This window comes from Sprattus sprattus (assembly GCF_963457725.1).
Source record: "Sprattus sprattus genome assembly, chromosome: 8".
In the NCBI taxonomy this organism is placed as follows: Eukaryota; Metazoa; Chordata; class Actinopteri; order Clupeiformes; family Clupeidae; genus Sprattus; species Sprattus sprattus.
Window position 1 is genome coordinate 16,463,544 of NC_137927.1, and position 7,500 is coordinate 16,471,043.

A 7,500-nucleotide genomic window follows, 5' to 3' on the forward strand; every position below is an offset into this window, starting at 1 on the left:
TCTCTCTCTCTCTCGCTCGCTCGCTCACTCAGTGAATGAGCTCACTCTGCCGTGCGCGTCGACTCTGCTCTCTAGTGGAGCTGCGGCTCGGTCATTGCTAATGTGTAAGGCATGTACCCGCATTCCTTACTCACCACACAAATATGCGGCCACCTTAGGGGCCTTCTCTTCTCTGAGGCTGGGGGGAGAGAGGCGTGGGGGGGGGGGGGGGGGGGGGTTGGGGGTGCAAAGGCTCCTACACTTCCCTCCTTTACAGAAACACACAACTTTAACTCCCCTGAGACACACACACACACACACACACACACACAGCACGGGAGTGTGTTATTTAGTTGATTTTTTTCCAACAAGGAGCCAGGAGCCCTCTGGGCTTCGAGCAGACACTGTGTGTTTAAACTACTCCACAGAACAGTAATCTCTTCTCGGGTTTTACTGAGCAGTAATCTGTGTTACAGCTGTATTGGACTGTCTGTGTTATGGTGCTTTAAAGTAATGGTCTGTGCTTGTTTTCTTTGCTTGTGTGTATACATACTTCATTCAGCGACATTTTCGTGAAGAGCATGCATTTTTGTAAGGCAAAAGTATTTTTATAAAATCACTTAAGTGTTTTATTATATCTTTACGATATTTCTTGTTGCATTTATAGCTTGTTTGCACCATTTTTCTTCTTGCAAACATGAGGTAACCGTGTTCAGCCAACAATCCTTATTGGTTCCCCTTCAGGAAAAGCAAACAAACAAAGCAAAAACAGACTTTATGAGGACAGCATGCAAGCCCACAAACAGCCATTAAAGTCCAGCTTTAAACCGAGCCCTGCCGGGAGACAGAGCAAACCCTGTGACTTCCGCCCTGTTAGCGCAGGTTAGCGTGGCACCGGCACAGGCCCGGTAACCAGGGCTGCCGTGTGGTGACCCACGGGCTCCTGTTGAACAGAGACATTCAGGAGAAAGGGGGGCAGAGAGAGAGAGAGAGAGAGAGAGAGAGAGGTGGGGAGGAGAGAGGGGTAGCGGGAGCAGAGATCAGAACAGTGAGAAGTCACACAGTCATGGGATTTTACTACCACACGGTAATCACACACAGCCAGGCCTGACTGTGTGTGTTTGTGTGTGTGTGAGAAAGAGAGAGAGAGAGAGTGAGCCTGTGTCCTCATGTGTGTGTGTATTAGCATTTCGTAGTCACCCACAGAATGACAGAGTGAGAGTGTCAGGAGCAGCACTGCTGCTTGTTAGACACCAACAGCCGAATGACCACAGAGCAGTTAGCTGAATGTCACTCGACCGGGTTGGTCGCTGACTCTATTTTTGATGTGAAGTCACTATGCAAGTGTTCTGTTTCATAATACAAAAATAAACACAGCAGCAGCATAGAAAAGGAGAGAGAAGAGGAGAGAGAGAGAAAGAGGTAGGACAGACAGACAGAAAAGAGAAACAGAAGGAGAGAAAGAGAGGCAAACCTCAGCTCCCCCTGTGTTTAAATACACCACCTTTCACACCCACACAGCCTTCTGATGGCTGTTGTTCATTAAATAAGCATTTAAAAAAACACCTGAACACGATGTGCCTTGTAATGCTAGCTAAGTGAAAATGGGTCACTTGGAAGCAGCCTAGCGAGGAGGGGATGTTCCTTTACGACGTCGTCGTAAACTTTTCCTACACTCGCAAACCCCTCAATTACCAGTGCGCTGCCCAAGCAGGGGAAAATCTGAGGAGTCCGGGCTCCGGGCTCCAGGCTCTTGGCAGCGGCAGAGGTCCTGGCTGGAGCTCCAGAAGTCTCTCCCGGTTCTGGCCTGGTCAGGTCCGGTCTATACACACCCACAAGCACCCCTACCCGACCTTTCCAAGGTTGTGCTGTGGCGGTTGCCAGCCTGGTGAAACCCAATCGCAAGCACTGGGGGACTAAAGGAGGGGGATCTGCGAATGCTGCGCTTAATTGCTGGGTCCTACAGAAAGAGCCGCCTGCACGTTTTGGGCAAGTGCAGCCGGGCCACAGCGTGTGAGATGGGGGGGGGGGGGGGGGGGGGCATCTGTAAATAGCCACACTATGTAATTCTGATATTAGCTTTTCTATTCTTGAGTGGCCCAACCCACACTAGGCCTGAGGGGGAGAGAGAGGGAGCGACAGAGAGAGAGACAGAGAGAGAGAGAGAGCGAGAGAGAGAGCGACAGAGAGAGAGAGAGAGAGAGAGAGAAAGAGAGATACACATCCTCCTGTGTACAAATACAATGACACACAGCTGCCAACCTAACCAGCCCACCTGTTCCTGGGTTACAACTAGAAGCAGAGGACAGAGGAAGAGCAGGGAGAGTGATCTCTCCATTGAAAATACGAGTGCACAGTGGGTGTGAGTGCTCAGTGACCAATGATCACACACCAACAAACTCCTAAGCTTGAGTTTGCGTCCTTATATTTGACATATTTTAACAGAACAAAAAATGGTAACACCTTCAAAAATCCCATGCATCTTCTTTAAGGCAAACGCAAGAGTTTCACTGTCCAAATGGTAGCTGTGTGTTTGTGGTTGAATGGGGGCATGGCATGAGCAATATGGCAGTTGGACTAAGGGGAGAGGAAAGGAGAGGGAAGAGGAGAGACTGTCCCATCTGCCCAGGTCAGGCCACGAGGAGGTCAGCACAGACAGTTGCACCAGTGTGAGTTTGAGAGCGCTTCAATAAATCAAGCACATGCCTGGGCCATGAGGTAATGTGACCTCCTACTTCTGTGGCCACGGCCAAACACTTTCACAATATGGTGCTGTACACTCTAGACCTTCCATGTGCCACATGACTAAGTGTATGCCGTTTGTCTATGTGTGCACTTGTGGGTGAATCTCTGTGTGTGTGTGTGTGTGAGTGTGTATGTGTGTGTGTGTGTGTGTGTGTGTGTGTGTGTTTGTGTGTGTGTGTGTGTGTGTGTGTGTGTGTGTGTATGTGTCTATGCTGGCAGTGTATAAATACAGGCATAATCAAAATATAGATTGACATAATATACATAATTCAAAAGCATAATCATGATAGATAATAATTTAAATTATGTATTTGAATGTTTGCATTATACTCTAGTATAAATACTGTACATTATACTATATACTGTATAATGTAGTACAATGCATTTTTTATTTCTGAAAGAATTGGCACTAACATTAATGCCTAATTTATACTTCGGTGGACTACACTTTTGAAAAGGTCGGCAACAAAAAAAAAAAAAGTTTCGTCCAGGCTTGTGTGTTAATACTTCAGGCGAACAGTCGCCAAGTTCATCATAATGGGAGAGGCGCTTTTAAAAAAAAAACGTCCAATTTTTGTTGGAAATCAGCTGTTGGAATCAGCTGTTGACCGCTCGAGGAAAATTCAAACAACAAAGTCAACGGCGCATGCCGTCTATCTAGCCAATCACACTTGAACGACACTTTGTGACGACTTCAGCGCCAGTAGACATTTCTCCATGTAGCCGACAGTTCAAAACGACGGTATAAAGTGTCGTCCATGACGTAATTTTTGTCGGCGACCTTTTCAAATGTGTCGTCTACCGAAGTATAAACTAGGCTTAAGTGTGTGAGTTTGTGAGGTAGAATGGGTGTGTTATGGAGAATCGGCTGGGGTTTGAGCATGTGAGTGTGTGTAAATGTGTGAGTGTGTGTGTGAGTGTGTATACGTGCATGTGTGTGCTTGTAAATGTGTGAAAGCAAGTGTGTGCTTACAAAGCAATAGATGGCGCATGTGTGTGTGTGTACGTTTGTTTGCTTATGAGTGTGTCTTGCCATCCCAGGCGATAGTGAGCACAGAGCATGCCCCCAAATGATATGGGCCTCTCTGATATCAGCGCAGGGGCCCTGCCACGCCACTCTCTCCTCACCCGGAGAGAGGTCAGGGGCTAATTTACTGCCCGCCTAAAGAGCAGAGTGTCAGGGTCGCGGAGCCAGGGCCGGTCAGAGACGGACAGATACGGCCTGTGTTCCTGTGTTGACAGTGCTTGTTGTCAAGGTATCAGTGACAGGCACTTAATGTGTAATTACATCAGTGACGTGGCGCATGCTCAATCCAGAGCTGGCATGCCAGGGATGTGAGGTCGTATGCCCAGGGGGGTGCGTATCATTTGCTGGCAGCGAACGAGTGCGCGAGTGAGAGTGGGGAGACATAGAGAGAGAGAGAGAGAGAGAGAGAGAGAGAGAGAGAGAGAGAGAGAGAGAGAGAGAGAGAGTGAGAGAGAGAGAGAGACAGTGAGAGAGAGAGCACCCTAACTCACAGCTCTCCCCCCCATCCCTCCCCACTTTGAACAGCCCCCTTGCTGCCAACAGAAACCCCCTACAGCTGTACACAGGGCCTACAAGAAGAGGCTTGTCTCACAGCTCAAACATTGCAGGGGTGGCGTCGGTGTCCAAACCTGTCCCCCAGGCATGGCGACCTTCATGACATTCACAGAACGCAGCGTGTTCCAGAAAAGTTTAATGTTTCAGCAGGCGAATCCTCAGTCCATGCTTGTTAATTCCTTGTTGAAATTCTTGGCAGAGTGGGTGTTTGTATATGTGTGTGGTGAGCACTGGTGTTCTCACACTTTTGTTGGTCTGAGCCTGAGAGATTGAGAGACACTGAGCGGCAGTCAGTGTGAATTGTCTATTAGTCTGATGAGAATGTGTTTCTGTGTGTGTGTGCGTGTGTATGTGTGTGTGTGTGTGTGTGTGTGTTAGTGTGTGTGTGTGTGTGTGTGTGTGTCTGTGTGTGTCTGTGTGTGTCTGTGTGTGTCGAAATTCTTGTCATCCGGCATGAGCTCACAGCAGTACACTTGCTCCAAGTGACTCACCCATCACACGCTGCACATGTCATCTAAGACCCCAGTCTCAATCACACTTGCAGCTGAATCCCGCTATGACAGCACAAAACCAATACAGATGCACAAGGCATCACGTTGTACATTCATGGATTCCTCATTATTTCCTGAGAGTGCATGTACTGTTAAACTGTCTGTCTCCCCTGCATCCTGTGTCATTCAAAAGCACCAGATAAATAACTTAACATAAATAATGAGGCACTATGAATCATGAATCATTTATCATGAACAGCATCAATAATCCACTGTAAGTACACTAGCAGCAACATAGGCTAAGAGAACCGTGGAACAAAGTACTGAGAGCACTAAGAAGGCTGGATAGGATCAGTCCAGGGGGGGGGGGGGGATATACAAAATCACAGGGAAGCTTGTTAATGTGGTGTGCAGACTGTGTGATTCATACATTTCCTATCCTTACTGTGTGTTACACTTCCATTCAATCAGTTTTGGGAAAGAAGATTAAGGAAGTTAATGGAGCAGGACTTTACCCAAGAGATGTTTGTTTCAGATAGAAATGGAACAGGCCTTGCATCCAGATGTTAGGCATCATTTAAATGGGCTGGTAAGCATATTTAAAATGCTTAAAGAAATGACTTCCATTAGGCTTTTTTAAAATGGCCCACCTAAAAGGATTTCTCTTTCTGTATTCTGTGCAACTCTTACTGCACAACGCTTTGTTCTTTATTTTTGTCCATCTCGACAGGCCAACATTTTAATATAGGAACTTGTTTTTCATCTATTAACAGGGCTCAACTGCGGATCACGTCGTGTGTGTTCACATGCTATAAATACGACGCGCCTAAGTCTGTGCAGGAGGCGTAAAAACATAATCGGTGCTGTTTTTCTTCTGAACTCACAGACTATTTATGGCCTCACACCTTCTGCCTCACCCTGAGATGAAGTGATTAGCACCATTGCTAGTCTCACGGGCTCACAGCAGCACACTCCCACCCTCCAGTCCCAGCCAAACTGCATGGAGACGAACAAAAAAGGCCCAATGGTTTTTGTGGGAACCACCTCTATGACATCATCTTTTATTCTTTCTCCTTGTCCTGCATCGTAAAAAACATCCAATGAATAACCACCAGAGCATTTTTTCTGAATGTGCAATGACATAAATGATCAGCAGCGAAGGCTGTTAGACAGGCTCTGGTGTGAATTGATGCCTCAAGAAAGGAGGTCCAGGTCTCTGGCACTTCAATTTTAGCATCTTTCACCTCTGCCACCTGAGCTGTGCTGTCACATTTGCGATCTATCACATTCTGTATGGTAATACTACTCATCCAGGGCCAAGCTGAAGTCATAGCTGCTTCAGGTAACCCAATCCCATCAGAGGCGCTACGGCTCAGTTTCTTATTTTAGCTTCTACTCCGTCTTGTGTGGCGCATTTAGCTTGTCTGGGGGCAGAGCCGGTGGAGAAAGGAGAATGTTTTTCTGTTTGGTTGCTCCGGTGAAGTATCAAACAGAGACACTGAGGGGACCAGAGTGTTTGCTGAATCAGAGGCCCAAAGAAAGCCCCCCTGAAATGACAGGTACACGAGTGAACAGATGCACTGATGTCACGCTTGGGCCACTGGGGGCTTGATCAGCTCAAGGGGTGCTGCTACTGCCGCCCATCTGCCCCGGACCATGCCACTCCAGCGACCTCGAACACAAGTTGACCAGTGGTCAACGCTTCACTTCACGGTTCCTCAACATTTCAGCCAACCTCAAGCCACAACCTTCACATCAAAGCAGACGCAGATTTGAAATGTTTATGGTCCAAAGCACATATTTCCACTCTGTAACCCCAAAAATGTTTCTCTCCAACCAAAGACACACATTTCAGTCTGGTAGAATGATGGTTCAAGGCCTACGACAGTATAGTGTGTGTATGTGCGGGTTGGGTGTAGGTCCTCAAATTGGGTGGAGTCTCCAAACACAGGGTCGTTTCTCAGAGGCGCAGGGCAACCACCACCGCTAAAAGGCCCCATTCCAAGACTACTCAGGGAAATAGCGATGACGTGGGAGGGCCCATTCTCACATACATTCTCTACATGCAGACACATACACACATACACACACACACACATACACACACACACACACACACACACACACACACATACACACACACACACACACACACACACACACACACACACACACACACAAACACACACACACACACACACGAGGGCTCTCAATAAACATGGGATATACATACACAAACACACACGCTCACATACATGACCGAGCAGCATGCAGTCGGTAATAAGGATGACCGGTGGCTTAAGTCAGCGCTGCCAGTTAGTCAAACTGGGAATTTTCCACTCTGTTCTGGCTGTGGGCCCGGCGGAGGGGAGTGGCCCAGCAGTGCTGGCAGGAGCATTACTAACTAAGGAATGACTGCTGCTGCCGCTAATGCTAATGATGCCTGCGGCTTTATTGCCTGTGATTGTAGGCAGAATCCGTCATGTCTGCAGTCTGACCCAGTCAACGGAAGGGGAGCACAGCGAAGGCCAAGTACTCTGTGTCATACACGGCACTCAACGCCCCAGCTCTTAAGAGCGTAACGCGTCTCTCAAGAGTCCAAAACTCCCTCCAAAGTTCTCAGAGCGACGAGTGATGGTAATTGCATACACAGATCTGATGTAATTGTTGCCTCATTCGGACAGAGAGGAAAGGGGCCACGTC

The 7,500-nt window shown here is 47.8% G+C and overlaps 1 protein-coding gene across 1 annotated transcript in view; it reads right to left on the reverse strand.

The window, feature by feature from the left end:
- LOC308368927 (dual specificity protein phosphatase 8-like) overlaps nucleotides 1-7,500 on the reverse strand; it is a gene marked incomplete at its 5' end in the record, with an annotated part of 40,065 nt that overhangs the window by 12,577 nt on the left and 19,988 nt on the right. The gene's annotated exons all lie outside the window — the stretch shown is intronic.